The sequence below is a fragment of the Nothoprocta perdicaria genome, unplaced genomic scaffold (genome assembly GCF_003342845.1).
Source record: "Nothoprocta perdicaria isolate Ctin4 unplaced genomic scaffold, notPer1 scaffold_6, whole genome shotgun sequence".
NCBI classification, from domain to species: domain Eukaryota; kingdom Metazoa; phylum Chordata; class Aves; order Tinamiformes; family Tinamidae; genus Nothoprocta; species Nothoprocta perdicaria.
Window position 1 is genome coordinate 8995653 of NW_020455865.1, and position 27764 is coordinate 9023416.

General features: G+C 49.8%; 1 protein-coding gene across 1 annotated transcript in view; it reads left to right on the forward strand.

The window, feature by feature from the left end:
• The first annotated feature begins 388 nt into the window (after window positions 1-388).
• The window catches only part of ZNF618 (zinc finger protein 618), a 118202-nt gene continuing 90826 nt past the window's right edge, over window positions 389-27764 (forward strand). Inside the window, exon 1 of the mRNA XM_026049520.1 lies at window positions 389-424. The gene's annotated coding sequence lies outside the window, so the exon portion shown is untranslated. The remainder of the gene's footprint in view (window positions 425-27764) is intronic.

Genomic DNA, 27764 nt, shown 5'->3' on the forward strand with positions numbered 1-27764 from the left:
CTTCCCGCAGCGGGTTGTGTCCGGCAGAGCTCGGAGCTCCTGGGCCTCCAGGTACTGACTGCGCTCCCCGGGGTTCAGGGCAGAAAGAAGCTCCTCTGATACGGGACGTGTGCCGTAGCTGAGGGATAACTGCTTTTCTGGAGACACCTCTGTCTCGCTTGACTGCCTGAGACCAGCTGCCGCGCTCGGGCTGGCACTGTTTGACGGGGAGACGCTGGCAGAACTCACGGGGCTGGACCGCGGTGTGGGAGCCCTGCTTGGAGGTGCTTGTGTCCGGACACCGGTGCTGGATCTTCGGCCTCGCTTCGTTCACGAGCTCCTGTCGGCTTTTTGCATAGAAAGGTGGCTGGCTGGGCTGGGCGGTGAATGTGGCTGCTCCTCGTAGTATCCCTGCTCGTTAGTTGCCAACGGGAGGAGATCAGAGGTAAACGAGGCCAGGATTGCAGGTGGGAGAGGTGGCCGGGCTCGGAGCAGGTGCTGCTTGGTTGGGAAGGGAAATTCTGGCCCGGGTTGGGCTTTGCAGCCGGGTGCTGTGGAGCAGGAAATTGGTTGAATGTTTGAATTTCATCTCAGAACTGTGTTTTAAGTGGCTTAAAATAGTTTTCTGAAGTTTTATTTAACTGGAAAGCACTTAGGGAGCGATTTGGAACCCATTTGGTTGCTTTTGCTGCTCTCTCTCCCGTAGGATGCAGAGCAGTGATTCTGTAATTAATTTAATTACATGCTTATTCAATCTTTTCTAAACTAGCAAAATTTCAAGATGGTTTGGAATTCAATGCAACGGGATTTTTAGGGGCCGAGGGAGGGGAGGGCAGGGAAATTTCAAGTTATTTGATTTTTTTCCTGCCTTTGTCCGTGTTCCCGCCCTCCTTCCCGGCGTTGCTGCAAACAGATGAACCTGTTCAGCAGGGGGGCTGCTGCCTTCCCTCTCCCTTGGCCATGGGCTCCCCCATCCGTAGTCTCCTTATTTGCAATACTTTTGCTCCAATGGAGCAGTTCCCTTCACCTCCAAGCGAAGGGAAAAGCCTTTAAAGAAGCAGCCCAAATGGGAGGTGGCCGAAGTTCAGGAAAAAAAAAAAAAAAAAAAAAACACCCACCCTTTTCTTTCTTCCCGCCTCTCACCTCTTCCTTGTTTGCTCTTACCTAACAGCTCATTTTTCTCACCGCTTCTCCTGCCTTTGAATTCGGCCAAAACAAAATATTATGTAATTGGACTAATGAGTGCCAACCCATAGCAGCGCAGCAAGCGGCTAATCTGCACCCGCTTTCGGTTGTTAATTTAAAAGTGTCATTTCAAAATCTGCCTCTCATCATCAGTAAAGTCTCTTTAAAAACAAAACAAAAACTTGGGCGGCCTTGAATGAGTAACCGAATATCTAATAGGCTCTGGAATTTAGCAGTCTTTGCCCTTTGCTCAGCTAGGTCAATGCATGAATTCACAAGTTACTAAATTAAAAAGCAGAAAAACACAAATGTCCAATTGTGGGGTTTATTTATTTATTTGTTTTTAAGGAGCAAAATGTAGAGAAGAAGTAATGTTTATAAACTGTTCAAAAGCTAGTAATTTACTTCAAAATCTAGTTATTGTGCAGAGGTCTTTTTTTAATGTGGAGCTAAAGGTTGAGCTATGTTTCTGAAAGGCGACTAGTGAAGTCTGACTTATTTAAGGAGTTTAAAAAATTAAAGCTACTTGCAGAATAAACACAGGTAGAGTGGAAAAACTTTTGATGGGTAGAGGTTATAATTGGAGCAAAAAATTATCACCGTGCAAGAGGGCTCCCTTCGTTTGTCCTCCTTGAACGAGAAAGCAACGTCAGGAGCATTGCCCAAAAAGCAGGATGAAGCAGCAGCGCGCTGAGCACTCGCAGGTCCTGTTTGCAAGAGAGGACTGCAGGAACCGGAGCAGCCCTCTCTCTAGTAAGCGTGAACAGACTTATATTCAATTTTTTATGAGTGTGTCTTTATAAAAGATTAAAAAAAGAGCAATGTTTCCATTAGAAACAAAAAAAGAAAGAGAGAAAGAGGGCAGAAGCACTGCCTGGTGCAGATGATCCTGCTTTGCACCAGTGGAGGCTTTGGCCTTGGCTCTGGCTTTGTTCCTGACTTGGGTCCATCCCCCTGCCCAGGATATCCCTGCAGCAGCGGGACAGCAGCCCCCCTGCAGCAGTTTGGGTTGGTGACACAGCAGGAAAGGTGGGAGAAGCCTTCGTTTGGGGCCTGGAATCTCGTGGTGTGTACAAGGCCGCCAGCGGAGCAGCTCCTCCGCGGTCGGGTGGCTCTGGAGCACTGTGGCGAGCAGGAGGAGCGGAGCTTTCCTGGCCGCCCTGCGGGAAGGAGCCTGCTGGTTTGAGCAGGAGCCCGGCGCTTGCTCCAGGCGCCCTTGCTGTGCTGTGTGTGTTCACAAACACCCGTGTGCAGGTACCAAAGCTCACAAATGGCAGCTGTCGCAAGACTCCCTTAGTCTGGCTTGTTTGGTGAGGGAGCACTTCAGCTTTGGTTTTTCTCTTCAGTTGTGCAAAGCACCTTGAATGGCTCAGCAGGCAGCAGCAGGCCCCTGGGCTTTGTGTTTGGGCCATTATTCCTGCCCTTGAAGCTCCAGCAGAGCCTTGTGAGGGCTGGTCAGACCCTCGCTATGCACTTTGCAGCGTTTCCCATGCTATTGGAGATACCTCCCACCCTGCTCCTGGTGTCTTGGAGTCAACTCTGGAGCATGCCTTGCTCTTTCTGGACAGTGAGAGAAGCCTTTTTGGCCTCCTCCTCTCCTGTCCACATGTTTAAGCTTCGAATGGAGGGTTTGAGTTGGCTGGTGAGGTTGAGCAGAGCTCGTGTCAACGGGAGCCCAACCCAATAGCAGCGGGAGTTGAGGACTCCTGCTTTGTCACGGGAGATGCATCAGCCTCAAGTTGAGTTTGTCTTTGTTTCCTGCAGAAATGCTCCATGCCTGGCAATGCATTGGGAGGAGGGACGGAAAGGCCAGGTTTTCTGAGATGGAAATGCCTTTTAGTGTATTAAAATTGGCAGCAGCACCCAATTGGGATGAATTTGGCTGGTGGCTCCCTCAGCACTGCCTTTGCCTTTGAGAACTTTTTGCATTCAAAATGATAAATGTAACTGGAGACCTTAAGTGACCTTAATTTCTCCAAATTGGATGCCTCATGCCCAATGTGACAGCCTCAGAGTTAAAATTAATATAAATTTTGTAAATCAGTAGACTGACCTTTTGGTGAACTGGAAAGAAATGTCAAATTTCTGTTTTTTTTCCCCCCCTGTAATCAGCAGCCTGTAATGAATGAATTATTCCTAATTTCAAGATTGTAGCTCAAAAGGGCATTCAAATGGCTGAAATCCCATAAGAAAGGCTGACCTTTTGGTTGTCTCTGATGAAAATTCAAGATTTTCCCTGAACTTAGAGGTCTGTAATGGAGTGCGCAAGATGCTCCTGTAGCCCGGTGGGAGCAGGTTCCCATTTCATTTCTTAACACATTTATAGTAAGACTCTGTGATGCCCCCGAAGAGTCCTGAGTCTCATGAGAGCATTAGAGGCATATTTAAGAGTCGGTGCCAAGGCTTTCTTTAGGTACAAAGCAACTGGGAAAAAAAGGATTCCCGTCCTACTCGGTAAGGAATCGATTATTTGCCATCCAGTGCATCCCATACAGAGGCTGCCTCTCTCCTGTCCCCACCGAGTTATTTGTCATATTGAGGACGTGCAGGAGAGTCTTTCAGAACGTGCCAGCTCGCGCTCGTTGGGGAGAAAAACGCGCCTTGGAGCTTCACAAAGAGCAATAAACCCATGTTTTCCACAGGACATTACCAGCTACGGGAGGTCTGTTTTCACCCCAAAGCTCCCCCAAATTCTCCCTCTGGAAGGCGGGTTGAGCTGAGGGCGCCCTGGCATGCACACAGGACCATTCACTAGCGACTGCATTTGGAGGCTTCTTGCCAGAGTGATTTCAGGTTTCTGGTAGGCAGCAGATGTGAAGCCTCCCTAGCGCTGGAGAGTAAATTATGTGTACTTATATTCAGTGTTCTCTATGTGGTACCCAAATCTCCTCTTCGTTAAGATGCTTTAACAACCTCTTTTGCTTCTTGGATGCTGGTCAAGTTCTGGTGGAGGTGCATGGATGAAGAATCTCATTGCTTCTGCTCTACAACCTTTTTCACTGTCTGCATAGCACGGACATCCTTTGAGGTACAAAAGCTTATTTTGTGATAGAAAATAACGGTGTTTAATTTACGGAGAGAAAATGTTTCATAAAACTCTCCCATATTGTGAAATCTGCCCCAGTGTCGCCTTCGGGAAGCTGGCTGGACTCGGTGTAGTGTTGGTTGCGGCATCAGTCATGAGTCCGTGTTTCAACATCAGCCGGTCGTGAAACCCTGTGGTTGCTGCTCGGGAGGACGGAGAGTCCTCCGGAGGGAGAGGGCTCCTGTGTGGCTGCGCTGGCTCCCTTTGGTCCCCTCCGAGTCTCTAGGGGCTTCTTGCTGCTGTGCGGGTGGGTAGAGCAGCGCCGAACCCCAACTTGCTGCCCCTTGCTGCTTGTGGTGGGCAGGAGACCTGCGAAGCAGCCGGTGCTGCTCGTGGAGCTTCACGGAGCCCTTTAAATGTGACTGCTCTTGAAGAGATTCAGAAGAAAGTCAACTTTCTTCTGAAGAGGTTAAGAAGAAAGTCAACGCTAACCCCTACTGAAAGACTCCTTTCTTGTGTTCCGTGAAGTAATGACTATTGAAACTGAGTGAAGAAGTTCCATCGGATCCATGCTGCAGTTGTATCTCTTCTGTTTTACAGGTGGAAACAGGCTTTTCGTTTTGCTTTTCATTTTCAGGTTCTCATCCACTAATTACCATGCATAAAATTTTGGATGCAGACATGTAAAAGCAATATTGGGACTTAAGTATGGTTTTCATTTTGATTTTACTAAAGTCTGAAAATACTTCTGTGAGAAATAGATTGTAAGTGGTACCTTTGTTGAAATAGATTGTAAATTGTACCAAGAGCTTTAAAAATAATAAGTGTCAAGTGTAAAGTTATTTGACGAAGCGTCAGAAGTGTCCACGTGCTTGGTAATGAGTGGAAGGTTGGTCTGCTCTTGGTCTTCTCGGTGCTCTCTGGTTGTGGTTGAGGCAGGGAGCACTTCCAGTTCCGCTTGGTGAAGCACTGCAATGTGGTTACAAAAAAAACAAAAACAAAACCCAAAATAACCCTCCAAATTGCCCAACCAAAAGCCCCAAGTCTGGACTTTTTTTTTCCCTTGTGAAGACCTCAGGTTGCAGGTGCAGCATTGGGTGCGCACAGGCCTGGGGCTGTTGGTGCCTTGGCCAGGCCCGAGGGATGTCAACTGCTCTTTCTACTAGGCTCTTGAATCTGAACATTTGGTTCAAAAATCTTGCTCAACTCGCCCTCTCACACGAGCAAAAGGGAAAGTTTGGTGATCGTAGCGCACCAAAATAGGGATGTATTTGGTTTGGTTTTCATTCATACGTATATGTGTGTGTGTGAGTGTGTATATATATATTTATACCCTTGTTATGCTGAAAAACTCCCGCGAGCCCGCAGCTCGTGCCGTGTTCTGGCACACGTAGCTTCCAGGGGTGGGCAGCAGTGCGGGGCAGAGGCGCAGGCCCTGCCCTGTGTGGGAGCTAAAGGCTCTGCTCATCAGCCTGGTTATTGCCGCTGCCGGGAACGGGGCCTCGCTGCGTTGCTGTTCACGAACGCGGTGGTGCCTCTGGTTGTGCTGCTGCTTGGGGTGGGAGGCGCAGGGCTTGGAGGGTTTGGCTCGTTGAGCAGCACCACGTGCTCGCTGATGGCCTTGCTGGCCGCAGGTGGCCTCACGGGAGCTGCTCCTCCGTCGCTTTTGGGCGCATGGTGTGGGGATGCTTTGCTGAGCAAGAAGTTTTTAATGCCTTTTTTTTTTTTTTTAGTATAGGAAGAATTAAAGCTTACTCTCTTCTGCTTTTGAGAAGCTGGCACTGGATTTACGTTAAAAATAATAAAATATGGAGCAAGCTGTACAAAGCCGTGGAAGTCGTTTCCATCGGCAGCCGGGAAGCACCCAGGCTGCCCCGGTGCCCGTGCGGTCGCTGAGCTGCAGCCCCGGAGATGGGAGGCTCTTGGCAGAGCTGCCGCGTACCCCCTCCTTGGCTCTACGTGCTGCTCTGCTGGTCACTGCCGGCTCCCGTGGGGACCTGTGGGCTGAGCCTCGTCAAATCTGTCCCTCCGATGTGTTCATGTGCCCGAAGTGCCTTAGCTGCTCTTCAGGTATTTGTCAAGGGCTTGACCCCGCCTGATGTCAGGTGAGAAAAGAGGGCACAAGAGCCCATTTCATGCTTGGTGCATGAAGAGTGACAAATCCGGACCACAGCCAGGACTGCTCTACATCTTGCAAGGCTGAGCTCTAAACGCTGCAGATACCTGTGCTGTGAGGGCCCTCAGTGGTGCTTTCCTGTCTGAGCAGGAGTGTTTTCCCCCAAGAAGTGTTAGAACAGGCAGAGAGGCTTAGTTCATTTGTGTGGTGGCATATGTACCGCCCGCGTGCTCCTGTTTCACCTTCACAGCTCTGAAAGCCTTGCTGTTGTAAGGTGAAGCTCTCTAGTGTGAGGTTTTCTCCATCCATGCACAGGAGACCCTTATTACGGGGCTGATGTGTCCACAGTACCAGTTGGACCTGACAGCTCGTCTCCATTCCATGGATCCAGTGGACTATCTCCATTCATTGGAGTCATGAAAGTAATGTTAGCTGTGGGTTAAATCAGCGTGCAAAACTGTGTGCGTGTTGCCTGGCTGGCAGATGAGATCTGTGCGGAAATGTGGGTGTGAGGAGCCCTGTTATCTGCTCCCGCAGGGATTATCAGCAGAACTGATACTCCCTGAACTAGCGGGCCGTTATCAGCAGCACGTGTGCGCGACCTCGCTCCACGCTCGCGGCTCTGCGTCGTCGCCACTCGTCGCGGCTCCAGCGGGCAGGAGGAAGGCGCTTTGCTCTCGGCCCCTCCACAGGCTCCCTTGGCTGCTCCGTGGGGTCTGTTGTTGGCTCTGGGAAGGGAGCGGATCTGCTAGGAGGTGCAGGCAGTCTGCTCTGCAGGCCGCCTCTGTCGTGCGTAGGACACGGCCCAGAGCCCCTCTCCTTCCCTGAGCGCGTTCCCGAGTTCTCACTTGATACGAAGGTTGGGGTTAGGCTGGGCTTCAGCTCTGTTTATCTTTCGGTTTAATCCTGGGCGTAGACAGGATTGATTCCAGGTTCAGAATTTGTGCTTGCGTGTTACTGTGCTGCTCTGTGGGCACTGGGGAGTGGGTTTGGGGGAGCTTCTGTTACCGATGATGTTTAGTCTGACAGCACAGTCACATGAAGGGAGAATGTTCTTCAGCCACCCCCTCGTCTCCAAAGCTGGCTGTGGACTTGCATAGAAATTTCGCTTCATGGCATAACCCACTCCAAGACGTGATTCACAGAATGGCTGAGGTTGAAAGGGACCCCTAGAGATGATCTAGTCCGACCCCCCTGCTCCAGCAGGGACACCCAGAGCGTGGGGCACCTGGTTGCGTCCAGGCACGTTTTGAAGACCTCCAGAGAAGGAGACCCCACAACCTCCCTGGGCAGCCTGTTCCAGGGCTCTGACACCCTCACAGTCAAGAAGTTCTTCCTCACATGGAGAGGGAACTTCCTGTGTTTCAACTTATACCCATTACCCCTTGTCCTATCACTGGCCACCACTGAGAGGAGCTTGGTCCCTTTCTCCCTACATTCCTCCTTCATAAACTTATACATATTAATCAGATCCCCTCTGTACCTTCTCTTCTCCAGCAGAAACAGGCCCAACTCAGTCTCTCCTCGTACAATAGATGCTCCAGTCCCTTCATCATCTTTGTTGCTCTCCGCTGGCCCCTCTCCACATCCCTCTTCAACTGAACACAATACTCCAGGTTCCCAGGTTTCACCAGCCCCTAAGAGCATCCCCAGCCTGTGGCAGTGGCTGTACACCTGTAGGACGTGTTTGGGACGCTGCCTCTCCCCAGTGCTGGACTAGAGGCAAGGAGTCCAGCAGGGTTTCTGGTCTTGGTTTGTAGCCCATCCAGCTCCAATGGTGGCACTGCAGACGGCCCTCCAGCTGTTTGCCAGTCTGTAACCTGGCAGCCCGGATCGTTATCACATGAACCGCTCAAGTTTGGGCTTGAATCCGTGCTTAACTGACAGGGAAGGGCTGCAGTGGGAACGCACGGGGTTGCTGTGTAGGGGCAGCAGACCCTGCTGAGGGCTCCTGCATGGCCTGCGGCGGGTGACTAGGGAGGACAAGCCCTGGGAGTGCTCATACGCCCAAAAACTTCTGAGGGGCGGAAGAGCCCGAGGGTCAGGCGTGTGGAGCTGCAGCATGCAGGGCTGCAGGGCGCCGCAGCGTGTGGAGCTGCGACACGCAGAGCTGCAGCGTGCAGGGTTGCAGCGTGCAGAGCTGCGGCATGCAGAGCTGCAGCATGCAGAGTTGCAGCGTGCAGGGTTGCAGGGCCCTACAGTGTGTGGAGCTGCGGCACGCGGAGCTGCAGCTCGACCCTCCGTTTGGTTCAGCCCGAGCAGATAAGTCTATGGTGAGGCTGGTAGGAGCTTTTGGGCGAATCATAGTTCTGGTTTAGATAGTCCTCCCCATCATCAGTGAGTCTTACAGACCTTTCCTTTTTGGCCACGTTGTCAGTTTAATTCCTACTACTGGAAGTCCCCGTCCAGTTTTGTGTGTAGAGGCCAGGTGAAGCAGTAGTCACGCATTATACCTTCTGTTTCTGCAGGATTTGAGCTGCAAGAAGGTCTCATCCTGCCTTTCTGTCAGCTGCTTGGCTGGCCCAATAGCCCCTGCCTCTGCCTAGTGTAACTGAAATGTGAACTCGCTTAAGTTTGTGCTGAACAAAATGCCCGAAAGCAGTGCGGGGTCCCTGGAAACGCGGCACGCGAAGCCCTCGCTGCAGGATCAGTCGCCGCGCAGTGTGGAGAGCGCTCGGCGGCGAGGCCGCGCGCCGGCACTGCGCCCTGATCCGGCGGCGCCGAGCTCTGCCCTGGCGCTCTCCTTCTCTGGGAGCTTTTCGTCTCCCCTCCCTTGCCCTCCAAAGACTGCAAAAGGATGAAGCTACTCAGGCATCATCTTCAAAGACAAAGGAAAACAGGATAAGATTCCACTGTATATGGCGTCCAGAGGTATCTCCTCGTGTGATAAACTTTTGGTATCTGGTATTTGTGTGCCCTGCTCTGGTACAGTCAGCCTGCAGTTTTCAGGAAGATGGAGAGCTTTGACTGGATATGGACACTTTCGGATGGTTTTCCAGCTTGTCTTTGTGCCTTTGCAAGGGACGGCTGAAGATCTTCAGGCTTACGATTAAGAGAAGAAAGGCCACAGATACGCAGCAGTTCAGGTGCCCAGTGATGGTTGCAGGATGGTAGTTTTCAATGACGGAGTGCCACTCAAGGCGAAAGACCTTGAGCGCAAATGGCGTAATCTTGAAACTACCTCTTGGTCATAGAGTTTGGCTTGGCTTTGGTAGGCAACGATTGTGGAGTTCCTGTCGATCTTCATCAGTCTGTCATAAAGCTGTCTAGGGGAGAGTTTATCTGCTGAATGGGTACTGTGCCATTTGAAGTAGCGTTTTCTGATCTTGTATTAGGAAGATTTACATGTAGGAGCTGCATAGGGCTACAAGTTATGTACACAAAAGTGTGGAATAGGCATTTGGACCTCAAAAAAAATGTGGGAAATGAGACAGAATGGTGGTGTGTGAGGGAGAGGTGTCCGGTGCAGCTGTGCTTTCCGTGAGCTTATTTTGGTTGATTTTGTTCTACAGTTGATGTAAAAAAGGATCCATGCTTGTTCCATGTGACAATAGTGAGTGAGACCAGGCATGGAGTTGTAAGCCCTGAAAGTTGTGGGTGGTCGCACATAATGCGAGTTGGGTTTATGGTCCTCAGAGGTGTTTGTCATTTAGCTCAAAGCCGTGGAAGGAGTTCAGAGAAACGCAAATTCTATAGCTGCCAAAATCAAGTGGGATTTATGCTTTGCTTCTGGGTTTTGTGTTTTCTCACTTGTTGCTGGAAGAAAACAGTAGTTGGGTTGGCTTTGTAAGGCCGTGGGTTGGCTTTGTAAGGCCATGGATTAGAGCCTTGAGACCAGAAGCAGTTGATCTGGCAGTTTACATGCCAAGCAATACGTTTTGGCCAACCCTTTTTGATGACACACTTTGTTGCCCAGTCACCTCTGCAAGTGTAGTCCCTGTCTGCTCTTCCTGTGGGAGAGAGTCACTGCCGGCTGTAAAAGCCTGTGGTTTTGTTGTAGGGTGGACATTGAGGATGCCTCCAGTAGGCTGAAGAGCACATCCGCGTGGTCCATAAGCAGAGCAGGATGGGGAAGTGTCCACTCTGTCCTCAGAAGTTGCTGGGCACTGTCCCAAAGAAGCCACGGGGTGATTTGAAGCCTGGGCTCTGGCCACTGGAAGGTTGGACCTTGCTGGAGAGCAAGAGAGCGCTCGGAAGACGAGGGATTGGGGGCACAGAGCAAGGTCCAGGCTCTTGTCTCCTGGTTCCCAAGAAGGTGCTGGACCGCGAGGCCGGAGCCTGGGCCATTCCTGTAGTTCTGCCAAGGCCGAATGTCACAGCTCGTATCACGCTGTGGTAACTGCTGGATGTTTCCTCTTGCTGAGGTTGTGCGTCTGCTCAGTGGCTGGTGTTTGGGGCAGGATCTGGTGGCACAGCTGGCCATTTGGGAAACCTTTATTTTTTGTTCTGGTAGAAAGCTGTCAGTGGAAGTGCAAAAAGTGCCACCCTTGTGTATGAATCTGCATGAATGCTTTTGGTGCAGGGTTCTCCATTACAGAGTTCATAAGCTGCCTCCTTCCGCCCGAGAACACCTTTCTTGGCCTTGAAAGTCATTGAATGACCCTGTTTTCATTTAATAATATTATAGTAGCAGTAAGTGGTTTGGAGTACTCTTAATATTTTTCCTTTTACTGGCCAGGTTATGGCTACTGTTTTTTCATGCTTTGACCACCTGTGAGAGGCTGAGGATGGCCCCATGCACTCAGATAACCTCTCCGGGATAGGAGGTGTGGTTTGTGAATAAAACACAAGGCTGATAATAGGGGTAAGTGTCTAGTTCCCACAGGCGGTCTGTCTTAGCCTCCTTAGCACAGGAACTGAAGAAAAAAAAGAAGTACTTTTTCAGCTCACATAGAAATCTTGAGTTGTCACTTGTGTTTGGGAGATGCTGACATCTTTTAGACTTTCAGTGTTTCTGGTAGCTTGGAATGGTTAAAGGAAGCGATTCATGTTTACCTCAGCTGATGGAGCTGGTCTGCAGTAGGTCCTTGTCCTTATTAGATGTAGAAAAACGACCATCTTGTGGTTCCCAGGTGCCTTTGTCCCGGCAGGCCCCTCGGGATCTGTTGGGATGTGGCTTTGGCGGGTGAGCGTGGCAGAGCGCAGGGCTGGGGGTGCAGGGCGGGTCGGTGACCAGCACAGGTGACCTGGTGGCCAGGTGGGAGCTGAGGTCGCTCAGCAGGGAGCTCTGCAGCAGGGCCCTCCGCACCTTGATCATACTCTACTAGTGTGTGGGCAAACTTGCTCCTTCTTGCTGTCAAATCTGACATCTTTCCCTAGAATTGAATTTTATTCTAAAATAGCAATACAAAAAAAAAATCTTTTTTTTTGTTAGCCCTGACAATAGCCTTTGGAAAAGTCCAGTTTTCCTTTCCGAGAAGGTCGCCATGACTACTCCCTGTGCAGCCTTTAACAGCCTTGCTGGCTAATGCAGCAGAAACGGATTTGGCTTTTCCTTTTGGATGTAATGAATAGCAAACTGCTGCGTATTCATTAAGAGAAGCAACTTGCAGAGGTTAAGTGTTTCATTTCTGGAGCTGCCGTCTAAGGCAGTAATAAAAAATAAATTGGGCAGCCAAGGAGGAAAAGGGGTTTATAAGACACGAAGTGGGAAGAAAATAATTGCTACTTCATTCCTGCTTTCTTTCACTGTGTTTTGCAAGCGTAAATCAGAATTCTTGATTCCAAGCTATGCAGATTTTGCTAGATGGAATCAAATTTATTGGAGAATTAGCTTTGTTTTTGACAGAAACCCATCTGACTAATACAGCGGAGATAAACAAACTCTTGGATTGCTGTCCTCCAGGCCAGAAAGAATTGGGAAAGGGAGCTTGGCTTTAGTGTGTGGATGGTTCTGAAGGGAGGCAAGGTGCTGGTCTGCCACGTTTTGCAGATTTGTAGTTCTCAAAGCAAGAAGGACCCACTGTCACCCTGCTGGGGCTGGGTCCTGCAAGAAGGACCCACTGTCACCTTTGCGCGTGTCCCACGCTGCGAAGCCGGCCGTGCCGGAGGCAACCCCCAGCTCCCTGCTTGTCCTGGAATTCATCCTCATGGAAACCTGCGCAGCCCTGGTTTGAAGACTCCAGAGTGACATTAACCTCACCGAATTTGAGCAATGCGTGTCTGTGCCAGCTACTCTGTTTGTAGTCGGTGAAGGGACACGGGCACCTTTTAGAAGCTCTCGGACATGGAGGTTGTGCTCTGCACTGGTTCTCTCCCTTCCACTTCATCCATGTTGACTTTTAAGGGACAAGAGACACTGAACAGCCCCCAACAAACAGTGTCGCTGCTGTGTCAGTGGCAGCGTCATGGAGCCTCATGTCCTGCCACCCCCTCTTCTCCTCCCTGTGGGTTTAAGCGAGGCACAGGGGTTCGTTCGATTTTCTCCATGGTAGTTGAGCAAATTTCAACTGTTGTTTTAGAATCCAGTCCGTCTGCTACTTCAGTCCTTTTCTCTTCCTGCATGTACAACCTTGTCTTTGACTGCATAAAAATGCATCCAATTTAAATGAGTCCAGCGTACCATTGATCCAGATGGCATCGTATCAGTGACCTGTCCTCTTTAATTATTGCAATTAACTTTTAATTTTATGTTCTCTGCAAACATGACTGGGAATGACTTTCTGGTTGGCTGTAAATCATTGATAGGTATCAAATCCTTTTATGGGTTTCTTGCTCTTAGAAGAAGCAAGGATTCCTCCCTTGTGGTTAGTTTTCAAAATTTATCACATAGCCAGTTTTTAGGGCTGTTTTCCCTTTTTTTTTTTTCTTTTTTTTTCTTTTTGAATCAGCATGTGTAATAGTAAGCCCTGAAAAGTCTAAGTCTATTAACACTAAAATAGTTATCTTTCTCGACAAAAGCCATTAATCTTATCAGGAACTAATGCCAAGTCTGCTTGACAAGGCTAGTTCTCCTTTTTCTTCCTCGTACGAAGACGTGCAGGATAAATGTCTCATTAAGGCATTTTCAGGCCGTGTGTTTGGCACGGGCTGTTAGCACCTGCAGACAACCTGCCTTGCTCGGGGAGGCTTGGTCTGCCAGCGTGAACCTGTGTTTCTTCCTCGTGTTTTTCACCATTTTTGGAGGGGAAGGTCAATACTGGGTGATACCCACGTGGATACAAGGGGACTGAGGTGCTCTTTGAGGCTCCCTGTGCATCTGTAGTTTGTGTCACCGCTGTCCTGTGGTAGTGTGTCTGCAGATTAGCTGCTCTTGACGTTTTCTCTGGTAGGATGTGCTTGGGATGCCCACCAGCCCCCGTGACCATTTCAGGAGTGTGAAGGGTGCGTGAGAAGAATGGGCTGGGAGGACTGAAGGAAAGGGTGTCCGGCCCTCTCTGTGGTCACAGAGATCGTGTCGGCTCTGCTGGCTCTGCCCTGTCCTTGAAATGCTTGGATGTGTCTCCTCCACGCGCTGGTGATGATCAGGCTACTGAGCTGCTCTTTTGGCCAGACAGCTCTCTTGTGGATTTGCCGCCGGGAAACGTTCATGTCTCTGTAATTTCTGACTCGATCTAGGTTTCAATGACCTGTTTACGGATGATCCTGCACTGCTGTTAATGGCCCAGAGGGACAGCCTGTATGGGGTGAGGTCCGTGTCCCCTCCTGGAGCCACCAGAGTGCTTGGGTGCTGCTCGGGAGCCTGTTGCCTCCTGCAGCCATGCAAACACCTCCCGTTCCTTGAAGGCCGTGGAGGTGAAGGCCACATCCCCACTGTGTGCTGATCTCTTAGGAGTCACCTGGTGCTCTGGGTAGGGCACATGGTGTTTGCTTGGGGAAGAGAGTGGTCCATATTTGCTGGGTCCATCTGATCCATGCAAGCGGAGTCCCCTGTGTGACTAGGATGGATCAGACTGGATCAGACTTTCAAATAGAGCTGCCCGGTTGTGTTGGTGAGGAGAGATCATAAAGATAAGAGGCCGGCGTATGCAGCACGAGGAGCGAAGGCGTCGCACCTCGCTGTGTGCCTGACGTTAGGCTGCTTATCTAACCTGCTCCAGGTATTTCCCTGATGACGTTCTGGGCACGTTCTCTCTGTGCCGCTGTTCTTGGCAAGTACCCTGCAGTGGAAAAGGTGACCAGCCTGGGGCTACCGGTTCATTTGCACAGTGATGTTCATGCATTGGGCTAGGGGTTCAGATCCTGAGGGCTTGTGTCCCTGTCGGAGCTGGGTGAGGTTCCTGTGCTCAAAACATGCAGCGGGGTCCAGGAACCAGCGCAGAGGGCTGATTTCAACAGGGAAAGAGGGCCCTATGGGAACAAAAAGCTGGCTACAGTGTGCTCCACCTGAGTACCAGTCCCCCAGTCTGTGAAGGCATTTGCCTTTCATGCATCGGGCTGAAGTGCTTTCTTACCTTTATTTATGGGGGAGATGAGGTCTGGTGGTGAATCAGTCCATTTCAAGTGACACAGTCTTGTAGATACGAAGTCAATCGCTACGAATCACTGGCATGAATATCAGAATTGTACCGTGTCTTTTTTGGATGCAGAAATTCTGCCCGGTTAACACAGGTAAGGTATGAAGCTCTTCAGTAGAGAAAGCCCTGTGTTGAGGGTAAAAGGCAGGCAGCAGCTGATGAAGTTAAGCAGGAGCACGGGGTGCCCTGTGACTGCTCACTGCAGAAGCCCTTCATGTCCTCCCTGCTGTTAGCTGATCACGGCCCTGCTGCTGTGATTCGTCATGATGCTTGGTTCGCTCTAGAAAGACAAAGTCTCAGGAGGTGACTTCTGGTGGTGCTTTAAAGGAGAAGATAATTGACTCACAGGCTGCAGGGGTGAAGCAAAGAGGGAAGTTTTGAGCCTGTAGAGGCAAAAGTAATGCATGGGTTACGAAGAAATACAGTAAGAAACCAGAATAATTTAACTCAAAATTCTAATTGGGCAAAACTTTTGTGTGAGCTTTGAGAAGGAGCAGCAGATGAGAGAGAAATGCGTTTAGAGCCGAGTGCTCTCTGTGTGGAAGTTATTGGCGTGCTCTTTGGGAAGTTACCAAGAGGTGGGCTAAAGGAAGAGCAGGAACTGGAGAAAGGCTGGAGAAGGCTTGAAAACCAGCCGTGAAGTTTGTCTTGGTAAACCAGGGAAAGAGGCATAGGAGAGCAGCAGGCTGGAGCTGCTGGTGCCTTGCGGAAGGTGCCCGGGAGGAGACCGGGGCAGGTGATTTCCAGACTCGTGTCTGAGACCTCGAAACAGCCCGAGCTTCGTCCTGGCTTGCCCGCCTCGTGCCCGGCCACGGTGGAGCTCTCTGCAGATGCCAGGAGTGATGCTCTCTTATCGCAGCTGAGGACAACACTTTGCCAAGTTCAATTTTTATTTGCCTGAAATGAATATCATGGCCTTCTTAATAGTCATAGGAGCATTAAAATCTCAGCGTATCACAATTCATCATCCTTTAAAAATTGGATTTCTGTTGAATTATGCCTTGCCGCTGTAGTGCTGGGGAAAAGCACTTATTATTCATAACTATAAATACAATGATGTTGAGATTTAACTGTTGCCTGAAGGCTTTATGCTGTACTTTCGTATTGACAAAGCAAACAGTCTTATGGATCGGTTTAAGTTTATGGGACCGTAGGCAGTTGAGCACTTTCACACTTTTGAAAGCAATAATCCTTTTCTTCAGCATGTCCTGTTCAGTCCAGAGCCATCTCTGATGGCTACATGGAAATACAGGAGCATTTTGTTCTCTTTTGACATTTCTGGACTGAGATAAAGTCACCAAAAGAGAGAGAGAGAAAAAAAAAAAAGTGTGAATTTTCCCAAAGTGCAGTTCTTTGCATAACAGGAGCTTTAATGTTATTATTTAGAGCACAATGTAATCCTCCTGGAGATGTCCAATAGTGTTTGATTTCATCGAGGAATACACTAAGCTGTGTTCCCCTTGCCCCTGCCAAGGCAGAATTAGGGCAGTTGTACAGGAAGCATCCGCATTGGAGACAGATGAAGTAAAATCCCTCTGAGCTCGGTGCTTGTCCCCTTAGGTGCCACCTTGGTTAAGCTGTTAGAAGGTACAAGCAAGTTGGAGGGAAATGCTTTTGTTTGTAATAGTCAATAGCAGCTTGCATAGGCTTGAGGCTGAGAAAAGAAAACTGAAGTGCTAGAAGCATCTCCAGAAATGACCTGACTCGCACAGAATCACAGAATGGTTAAGCTTGGAAGGGACCTCCGAGTCCTTGGTCTTCCTGGTCCCAGGATGCTTGTCCTGCTGCCGCTGTGGTCGGAGTTTCTGCAGCTTGCACCATAAGTTGGTGGAATTCAGCACGAACTGACAGCAGCCCCCCTCGTTTTGGTTCATAGAGCTCAGCAGGCAGAGCTGCCCCGGCTGCCTTGGAGCCTGGTGAAAGGCATGGGACGTTGTGTGGAAGGTTCTCATGAGCTCTGTGGTGGACACCGATAAATAACCTTGTCTGTCTTGTCTCTTTTGGGTGTTTAAACAGACGTTGGTCAGTATGTGTGATTGCTGGTGAGGACCAACGTGCCTGGGCAGAAGTTGGCTGGGTTCACGTTTCCCCGTGTCTCTTTTGGCTTCACTCTAGTTCTGGGGTGAAGGCTGGAGACGTCGTGAAGTCCCCACAGCCCAGGCCTCGGCTGGGGCTCCCTTCTAGCCCTTTGAATGGCTTTTACTGTAACGCGAAGGAGAAGTGAGTTGGCTTTTACAGGAAATAATTACCATATGGAAATAATTTTTATAATCGTGATTGGGTAAATTTGGTCTCTTGAGACTAGGTAGGAGAGATTCTGATTGGATTTGGAACAATTACTTTTTTGGGTTTTTTGCTCTTGTGGATATAATTAGAAATTTAGACATAGCGAAAGAAATTTTGCTGTTGGATGTTGGCTAAAATGGACGTTGTGTTGTTTGGAGTTTTGTTTGTTTTATGATATCTTTTCTTAATATAGGGAATGGGCCCTGCAGAAATTTGGCAGTGGCGTGTTTAACTTTTAACTTAGTTTAGACATTCAGGATTTTGTAACAAAGTAACTCCGCTGCATTTAAAAAAGAAAAATCTCTTGAGAACTGAAATTCTGCATTTGAAAAATCGCAAAGCCTCCATTTCAAGCTTAGTTGAACTGGAAGCAAGACAGTGACACTGGCGATTTCATTGCAGCTCTGCTTTCGCTTGCATCCCCAAACTTGTCTCCGTGTGAGTGGACACAGCAATACAGAGGAAAAAAAAAAATTAAAAAGTGGGTGCCAGGGTGCATTCCCTGTAGCAAGAGGAGGCGACAGGGGGATCGCTGAGCGCCGCTCCGCGCGCGGTGACCCCATGATGAAGGCAGCGCAACCGCTGGCGTGGTTGGTTGGGGGAATCTTTTTAGCTGTTTCTGCGTGTGCTTTTTAACGAGGGTTTCGACAGCGGCTGAGGGCACGGGGCGGCCGCCGGTGTCACGTTTGGGGATGTTTATTGGAGGGACAGTGATGGTGTGGCCGGGGGGGGGGGGGAGCCTCTCCCGCCACTTGCCAAGCGCTGTTTGGGTTTCTCAGCGGGAACCGCTCGTGCCGGGGCAGGAATCGTTACCCCTGGGCATGGGGATCTTCTTCTCCTGTTGCAGGGCGCACTGCCTGCTCTGTGATAGAGCCTGTGTGCTCAGCGAGGACCTGCAATTTGTGAGGAAACGAGAAAAACTGGTTCAGGGCACTTAGGAAACTTTAAAATTGTGAACAACCGTGGGGGCTGAGCGGGGCGAGGGGTGCTCGGGATCCTCCTGTTTGCCATGGAGGCCGGAGCCTCCCTGTTCTGCCTGTGCTCCTGCTCCGAGCAAAGGAAGTCGGTGCTTGTGCCCGCTGCGCCTTCGCAGCAGATTTGGTGGCGACTGCGTGTATAAAACTGAGAGCAGCCAAATCAGTAAGCCCTGCTGAAAGACGGACTGCTGGCTCTCCAAATGAGGCCCTTCCTGAGGCTTCTCATTTTTTATTTTTTATTTTTTATTTTTTATTTTTTATTTTTTATTTTTTATTTTTTATTTTTTATTTTTTATTTTATAATTTTTATTTTTTATTTTTTATTTTTTATTTTTTATTTTTTTTATTTTTTAAATATTTATTTATTTATTTATATATTTTAAGACAGATGGGTTTTCTGCCTTGCCGAAACTGCCAGCCCCAAAGGAAACGCGATGCTGGCCCAGAGACGTGGCACGGGGTGCACATCCTAGCACCGGGGAGTGCCAGTTGGCTAAATCAATCCCCAGTAAAGGAGGGGATGCATCGTGATGCTCTGCAAGCCGCTGTCGGCGGGGAGCCCTGCAAGGGGAGCGCGGAGTTTTCCTGCGTGCTGCTCGGCGCGGGAGCCGGCAGCAGCGGCTCGGGACGTCCCAACGCCCGCGCGGGCGCTCAACGCGCCGTGGGCAGCGCGGACCGCTCGCGGCGTGTCCGTGCTGTGCGCTCACCCGGGTTTTCCCGGGCACGATCTGGGGCAGTGCCTGGGGCTCGGGTGCCCGCAGCACTGCCCGGGGTGCCGATCGGCCGCGTGGGTTTGCGGGAGGCTGTAACGTGGAGGCTGTAACTGCTGCACGCAAGAGGGGACCGCGAGGGGCCCGAGCGGAGCAGGGCGCCGGGCAGGCTGCCGAGCCGACCCCTGCCTCCCGAATCCAGCCCGGGGAGTCCTTGGCGGCAGGTTGATGCCCCTGAAAGGTGCCTGGAAGGCCCCTGCGTGGCGGGCGCGAGCGGGAGCTGGTCAGGATCTGGGTAACACCAGGGCTGGGTAACATGGGCGGGATTGGTGGCTCGTCTCTCAGCCCGGTGTTTTCAACTTCATTCAATGAAAAACAAATGGTTTGGTTTTCAGTTGGCCTCCTTCAGAAATCAGTATGTAGCAGGCCCTGGTTACTAAAATTAAGAGAGCTTCACCTTGAAAGAAACAGGAGAGACGCCCCTGTTTGGGGGAGCGTGAGGTGCTGAGAGCGCCCATGGCCTGGCCGGGGCTCCCTGGTGCCCCGCGGCCGCCGCAGGCAGGCACGGGAAAACGCTTCTATGTCAGTGTATTCAGTGTCTAATTTAAAGAAAGAATTTACTGATTGCAAGGCTGCTTCCCACAAGGGAAACTCCGGCTCGGAGGCCTGGGCCTCCAGACAGACCTTTTCCTATTTTTTTTTCCTTTTCTTTTTTTAATAGCTATAGAGACTCTAATAATTGCATCTTTGTCATGTATCTTCTGTCCGTTTTGATAGTGGCCGCTCACAGGGGATGCCTTTTAGGAAGGTGTCCTGCAGGATGGATTTAGCACAGCTTCTGCTTTCCCCCAGGATGGACATAACGGAGCAGAGCACAAACCAAAGCCACAAAAGATCCATCACTAGCTTCAAATTAAATCCACCAAAAGCGATTTTATTTTTATCGATTTGCCAACAAACTAGTTATTTAAGAAATGAGTGGCTGCTGTTCTTGGTCGTTTCTTCATGACCAGCTGCCCTTGTGTCACGTGCTTTAATGATTGCGTATTTTACGCTAGTTAAATAGTGCTCAACAAGGAAACGAGGGAAAACCACACTGGGATAATCTAAGAAAAACACAAATTATAAAAATGACTCTGAGGTGCTGACTGCTGGAAGCTAAACCTATTTTGTGGGTTTTTTGCTGCACCTTTTTGTCAAAAAATGGACGCTGTGGTCCCGGCTCCGTCTCTCAGCAGAAGCGCTCCTCTGCTGCAGGCACCTTCACCAGTTGGGAAACCCATCGTGGCTGTTGCCTTGTCTTGATCTGTACTTTAGTTAGTGCGCTCTTAAATATCCCTCCCTTTGCAGGATGACTTGATAAGTTAGTTCCCCTTTAGAGGAGAAAAAAAAAAGACTTTTCCATTTCAATGTAAAATGTTTCAAGGTCTGAAGTGACCTTCAAATTAAGGTTATTGGTGCTCATGCAAAAAGGACGCGGAGGTGGCAATACTGGTGTGAGGATTCCCTCCGAGCGCACGCTCCCGATCCGCGTGCAGGGCGAGGGCGGACGGGGATCACGCGATGCCGAGAGGCGCTCGCGAGGCGCCCGCAGGGGCGGCCGTGCGGTTCCTTGTGCCGGGGCAGCTCCGGCCTCCGCGTGCTCCGCGTCTCCAGCCTGGCTCCACTGCGACCCGCGGGTGCTGCATGAGGCCCGCTCGGTAAGCACCCCGCTCCTGCAGCCTTGCACTTGGAGCCCTTGTGGGAGTGAGGGAGTCGCAGCCCGGGTGCGTGAGCAGATCCGCCCTCGGGAGGAAGGAGCTGGAGCTTTCTCCCTTGGTAAAAGCTTGGTAAACCCTGCGTGGGGACTCTGAGGAACGCCCCAAGGTCCCCTCCTGTTTTCAGCATTTTCTTTTTTGAGTGTAAGAGAACATGAGCCGAGATATTCAGCAGGCTTTACGAAATTCAAATGCGCTGCAACGTGGGGCGGGATCCGCAGGAACACCTGCCTGACGCCTGACGTTTCGGAGCGCGGTTAATGTTCCTCAGGGCACGGCAGCAGAAATAGGTTACTAGGAGGCAGCGGGGGCGTGGGTTTGCACTGGAGCTGGTTATTGAATTCCTCCTAACTTCCTTGTTTGAGCGCGGTGCCTTTTTGTCCTTCTGAGAGAAAACTTGGACGACTCAGATTCACCATGCCTTTATATGCATGTATGTGTATTTTTTTTCACAGTTCTGTTTGGAAAGTACCTGAACAGGAGTTACTAGCAGCTCAACAGGGTCACCAGACACTTGAGTTGTTCACAATTCAATAATGTTATTTCTACACTTAATTAAAAAAAAAAATAGGCCAAAAGCACTGAAAAGATCTGTACTCTCTCTGCAGTTTGTGCAATTCTGTGTCACCGTTGCCCATGCTCCCCTGCCACAAATGTGTGCATGGACGCCCTTCCTCATGCCCTGCTCCTCTTGCTCTGGCCTCCTGCAAGTAGTTAAAGGTCGGTTCAGTTCCCTGACCCCCGTGGGCAGCCCCGTTGGCCTTTAGGTTTCCCTGTGTGGCTGAAGCCCCGTGCAGGAGGAGGTGGCGTTGGCGACGTTGGGGTCTTGGGCCCCACATAGGAGAGCGCCGGGTTGGGGCGACGTGGGCGCTTGGCAGGGGGGCTATAAATAGCGGCCTTCCACTGCAGGCTGCCTGGGGGAGGGCCCGTCTATTTTTGTGAATAATAAAAATAATACTTTGTGCCTTACCCGGGGAGCAGAGGCACGGACAGACAGCCATTTTGCACATCATTAATGGGGCTACTTAATCGCCAAACAAGACTTTTCCTGTGATGCATTCTGTAAAACAAAGGAAAACAAAACGACCTTTCTTCCCGCAGTATCTGTAAGGCGCCACCCCCCTCCCGAATGAACAAACAAAAAAATCCTGATTCCTCTTCTCCTTTGGTGAACAATGACTCATTCAGCTTTTTTAATTTTTTTTCTTTACTGGGTGTTTTTTTTTTCCTTTTTCTTTTCTTTTTTTTTTCTTTTTTTTTTTTTTTTCTTTTTTTCCCTCCATTTTTTGGCCTTTGCTTCCCTTGGGTGGCCGCATTGCTGGCGCTGGCAGCGATGCCCGGGGGGAAGGCTGCCCAGCTCGCCTCGCGTCCCCTGTTCCTGACTGCCAAACCTGAAGTGTTTGGGCTGAAATTTTCCAAGCCAGGTGTGTGCCTAGGGGTGGAATTTGTTTGGAGAAGTTGCAGCAGAAACAGTTCTGCCCCTGCTGATTAATGAGCATCAGAGGAAAATGGTTTTGCCCGCGTCGAAGAAGATGAAAGGTCGCTCTGCACGGCAGCAGGGTTGGCGAGGCCCCTTCTCCTACCGACCTGCACCCGTTTCTGGATCCACTTCTGTCCCCACCTGCAATTTCCCTATGCTGCAGCAACTCAGGGGACAGCAGAAAGGGCCACAGTCGGGGGGGATTTTTCCTTTCCTTTTTTTCTAGTGTTTTGAGCTGGACACTTGTGCACAAGCCAGTGGTGGGGTCAAACTGAAGGGTTGACGCTGCTGCAACCCTTTTCCTTGAGGAAGCGTTTCTTTTGGAGATTCCTCAAGGAATATGGAATGTGCACGTACGTGTTCTTAAGGTGCTTACTGGAAAAGTTCTACCTGGCCTGGTGGAAAAACACCCCGATCTGGCTGAATTATTAACTTGTCCAAGTGCTCGAGTTGCTGGTGCTCAGCAGGGCCTTTGTAGGAGCCCGTGACCGCCCTTGCACGTCCCCAAAAGCTGCCTCCACAGCAGGAGCAGCACAAATCGGGGAGATGCGGAGGAAAGTGTAGAAAATGTAGGGGAAGAAGGACCTTTTTTGGCCAATTTGGGATGGGTCTGGGCTGCTTGGGCCCAGCTCTTGCCGTGGCTGCGGCCGCCGCCGGGGCTCAGCTGCCTCCTAGAAACGTTCATCTTTCCCCCTTTGTATTTATTTTATTTAAACGAAACGGAGTGCCAAAAGAATTACGGGTCCTGTGGAAAAAGCGGCGCGTGTTCAAGTAGTTCCAGATTGCATCAGAGTGTGGAAGACGACTGAAGACCCATAACGCAGAGTAGATTCCACCGAAATTTTGGCATTTTCTAACTTCTGATTTTGCAACTGTGGCAGTTACTTTTTTTAATGTGGTTTTCGTGTAATCTGTGTGTGGGGAGAGCTCTGCTTGCCCTGGCCAGGTTTCCAGTAAGGTCCTTTACAGTCAGATTTTTTCATCAATTCCTTGTGACATTGGTTCTTTTCCAGAGCTGCTGCGGTGCCCTGTGCTCGTCGTCCTGACTTGCCAGCACTCATTAGCCTTCTGGTGATGCGTTTCCCTCCTCTACGTTCTCTCACATTGTCTGCAAATTTTAAAAAAGTCTTTCCCCTTCAGCCTAATATCTTAATTCTGCTGTTTGATTAACCTGTCCAATTATGCAGCATTCAGTTTGTTTGTGACCCGATCATATTGGAAGGACTAAACCAGGGCCTAATCCGGAGTGGCTCCTTCCTTATCTTTTGCTCCTGGAGCAAGCTGCCTGCCCCTGGAGGACGTCGGATCTGTGGTTGCCCCATGGGTGCATGAGGTGCCCTCAGCTCAGAGCCGCCAGCCCCGTGCGCGCTGTAGCTCTGCACGGTGTACGACAGGCTGTATGCAAACAGCCGCTTGTCTTTAGAACAGCAGAAACTTCAATGTTCTTAAAGATTGGAAAATACTATTTATTAAATAAGCTCTTGAGGAAAAAAAAAAAAAACAGGCATGGAGAAGGGGGAGGATTCGAGAGCGTTTAGACCAGTCCTTTTGGGGCAGCAGCGACACATCTCTGGCCATCGCCATTCTGCTTCTCTTTCTAGACGAAGGTGGTGACTCTCTTTTCACTCGGTTTGTGTTCCTGAGCCAACGCTGCAGACAAAGATTCCATCAGCCCATATTGCAGCAGACTGGTCTTTCCCACCTGTATTTATTGGATTTTTTGTGAGCTTTCCCTTGCTGGGGAACCTCACACACAAGGCAACCTCATAGGTGGACTGGTGGGATTTTTCCTCATGGATCACTTGTGCGTGCCTGTTCTCTCCTCATTGTGAACACTCCATGGGAATATGGTTAGAAACCTGCAGAACTGAATTTCCGAGTTGAGCTGGAGGTTTGGAGTATGGTATTTAGCTCTGGTTAGAGCCATGCTTTATTTAAAGCAGTGCAGCTGGGGGAAGGGAGGGAGCTGTGGAGAAGCAGTGAGGTTAATTCTAGGTCTGACAAACCAGAGTCCCTGAGAAACTAAATCTATAGAGTTTAGTTATAGGAGGCCAAAAATGTTCTCGCAAAGTGGCTCAGTCTCCGAGACAGTAAAGATAATATCAGCCACAGCTACTCTCCACAGGAAGAGAGGGAACGGATGTAGAAATTAGAGGCATTTAGGACCACAAATAAAAAACATTTTTCACTTGGTCCTTAAAAGTCTTTTCCCCGATGTGGAGTGATGTGGTGTAGCAAGAGTGACACTGAGGAAGTGGAGGGAGCCTTGGAAAGCCAACAGCTGCATCTTGTACCCTTCAAAAGTGTTGCCCTCTGCTCTGCTTTTTAGAGGACTATGCTCTGTGCTTTTTTTGGTCTGGCACAGAATTAGTTAAATGAGGCTGTGTAAACATGGAAAGCTTTGAAGATTTAGCTTAGTGCTTCTAAATAAATACAATAGACTGCCCATACATGATGCTGTGTGGGAGAGGGTAGACTGGCCCATAAAGATGATGAGCATTCTTCTTTGCTTGCGTCCTGAGACTGGTGTCTTTTTTCAGACAGTGACAAAAGGAATGAGAGCCGGGTCTCTAATCTGTGTTCTCCCATCCTCTCTGTGCCCCTGTGTCCACCTAAACCTGTTGCTTGTCCCCTGTGTGACTTGGGAGCCAAGAGTTTTTGCTGTTGCTGGTTCTTGGAGCATCGCATGTGTAGCAGCGAGTAACCCTGACCTGGAGCTTAAGTGTGTCATGCCAGTAATAGCATTAAGGTTTCAAAAGGAGGGATACTTTTTTTTTTCTTTTTTCTTTCTTTTTGGTGGTGTTTAATGATTAATTAGGTCAAATTCTCCAAAATTAGACTGCTGGAGAAGGAATGGGCCAACAATTTGTGATTTTTTTTTCTCCACAAAATCCTGCAACAGGAGCTGCTGTGGGCTGATTTCATCTCCTCCCCCGCTACCCGCTCTATCTGATACCCTAAACTCACTCATCCCCAGAAGAGGTTCGTTTTTAAAACTGTATCCATTAATATCCCAATTTCCTTCCCCCCCCCCTTTCAAATCTTGCATTAAACCCCTGTAGATTCCGCTTTAAGTAGGCAATTAAGCTAACAACATAATTATATCCCTTAATGCTCATTTTAACGGGTTTAGAGAAGAAACAAAAGGGAAAAGCTTCAAATATATGGAAATCAAAGTTCGGTTGTGAAGATATTTTGGATACCCGGTGCCGGTTTGTCCGAAGGGCCTAGCTGGTCCCTGGGAGGCTGCAGGTCACCGTGTGAGTGGCCTACAAGCAGTGCAGCAGTTTTACCTTCTAGGTGTCCTTTTCCTGAACCCTCTTCCGGCTGCAAATTTTGGGGAATCCCAGGAGGTTTGAGACTGTGTCCACTTAACATCGCAATATAGCGGCTGCATAGCTGTGGTGTGGTAGGTTTTTCTTTTCTTTTATTACCTAGGCAATTAGTCACAAGAGACCAATATACTGAGTCCACAAGCTGCCGCCTCGCCGTATGCCTGAGTGGAAAATAGAGCGCTGCAAAATAACATTGATGGAGCATTATTGTAGTGAATCTGTGCCAATTTAGTGAAGCTCCTTTGCTATCTGTACAGAGCCAGACCCAAAGGGGAATCACTGCCTCGTGCCCTCCTGATAACAAGCAGAATAACTTCGATTGCATTTGTGGTTTTCTGCAGAGCACACAACATCCGCAAAAATCTGTTTGCTAGGCACAAAGTTTTATGAAGACCCTCCAAGCTTCGAGGCAGGAAACTTCTTTGGCATCCAAAATTTTGTTGATGAATCCAAGTACTTGGTCGGAGTCCGATTTTCTGAGGTTGCTCTGAAATAGTAATACTGCAGTACAGGCAGATTAAACGGTAGATTCTGCTTTATTGTATAGATATACACGTTGATTTTATTGTACAGAAATACACTGAGGAGCTGGAGGCGCCATTCAAGCGGTCTGATCCGTGCCTGGACTGCAGCTCTCTGTGGGACAGGTCTGGTGCCCAGTGCGGGAAGGGCAGCACTCCAGATGTAGTGAGGACCGTCAGCCTGACCTGCTTTTCTGGGTCATTCATAAGTAGAAAAAAAATAGCAATATTGATCTTCCTTAAGAAAAGGAAGAGGTTTTGAAAACAAAATGTAGGAATTAGAAATTTTCTGTCTCCTTTCAACTCTGTGGAGCCATGCAATCCATGACTCAGGACCTACAAGTGTTAGGGAGGGGGTGTTTCTTATGTACACTTTTTCTCAGGTTGTGCTTGGCAAAGGACTACAGTGCAGCGAATCAGGTATTGGCCTTGTGACTTTAAACTTAATACTAGGTAAAGAAGCGAAGGAGATCACAGAGGCACAGAATGGCCGAGGTTGGAAGGGACCCCTAGAGAAGTCCCACATGGCCCAAGGCCCTGCTCCGGCAGGGACACGCAGGCTGGTGCACAGGGGTGGAAGGATGGGCTTGTAATTCGTTTTGGGTAGCGTCCTGCAGGTGACGGGTCGCTGTGGGTGGAGGGGGTTCATTGTAACGCCCTCCTCGTCGCGTGCGGAGCCTGCTCAGCACTGAGGCCGCCGCTCGCGGCCTGCGGGGCCGGCATCATGGCCCCGGGCCCTGAGGCGCTGCCGCCGCTTGGCCTTGCGCCTTCTGCGGGTAGGGCGTGCCGTAGAAATGCCCCCTTGGCAGCTGCCCGCCACCGTGGTGCTGGTCTCCCTTCGCTTTGTGGAAAATACAAACTGGATTGGCCTGTTGCCAAGTGCCTGCGGAGCCAGAGCAGATCCTGAGGCTCGTGGATGTTTCACCAAATCTTTGTCCGTGGCTCCTAGGTCAGGTTTCTGCTCACCCCTTCTGTGATACTTGTTGCTAAAAGTGAATATCCATATGGCATTTTTACAAAATTAAAAGGATACCTCATTTAAATTGGGCAGTTAAAGACTGCAGTAGATGCCCAGCCTGCCTGTTTGTCACTTCTGAGTGTTGGTAAGTCCAGCGATGAAGTTCACTGATCAGACTGATTCGCTCTGCGCTGCCCTTGCTTGGGGGACGTGTCCTGTCCCTGTCTTGCCGTAGGAGCCTCTGCTGTGTCCTTCTCTGAGCTGACCTAAGAGTGGAGGCAAAATATCCCGGAGTAGAAGGTCCCATCAGTCTGAATGGAGATTGTCCTGTCCTGGGTGTTAAAGATGGTCCCTCAAAATTACATATCGTCTTTCACAGACTCCATGAATTGTCAGAACTTCATGTATTTTTAAACCCTTATTTTGAAAGTTATGAGCTGAAAATAATTCTTGTATCTAAGAATTTTTCCAGCTGTCCAGTAGAGTGACGTGTGGGAGGGGATGTGCCATAAGCCAATCCTGAAATTTGTCTTCCTAAGAGTTTCTGTCGTGGGTTTCCAGGCTTCCTGATTACAAAAGATTTGTACAAAAGATGGCAACACTCCTGCTGAGGTTTGTATATAATCTGAGTGGAAAACAGCCTACCTATGACCTGGATGAAGGGCTGGAGTGCTCCCTCAGCAAGTTTGCTGATGATACCAAACTGGGATGAGTAGCTGATAGCCCTGAGGGCTGTGGACTGGCAACTGGGCGGTGAGAAACCTCATGAAGTTCAACAAGGGCAAGTGCAGGGTGCTGCACTTGGAAAGGAATAACTCTGGACACCAGTACGGATTAGGCGTGGACCTGCTGGAGAGCAGCCCCACAGAGAGGGACCTGAGTGTCATGGTGGATGACAAGATGACCATGAGGCAGCAGTGTGCCCTGGTGGCCAAGAAGGCCAACGGGATCCTGGGGTGCATTAAGAAGAGCGTCTCCA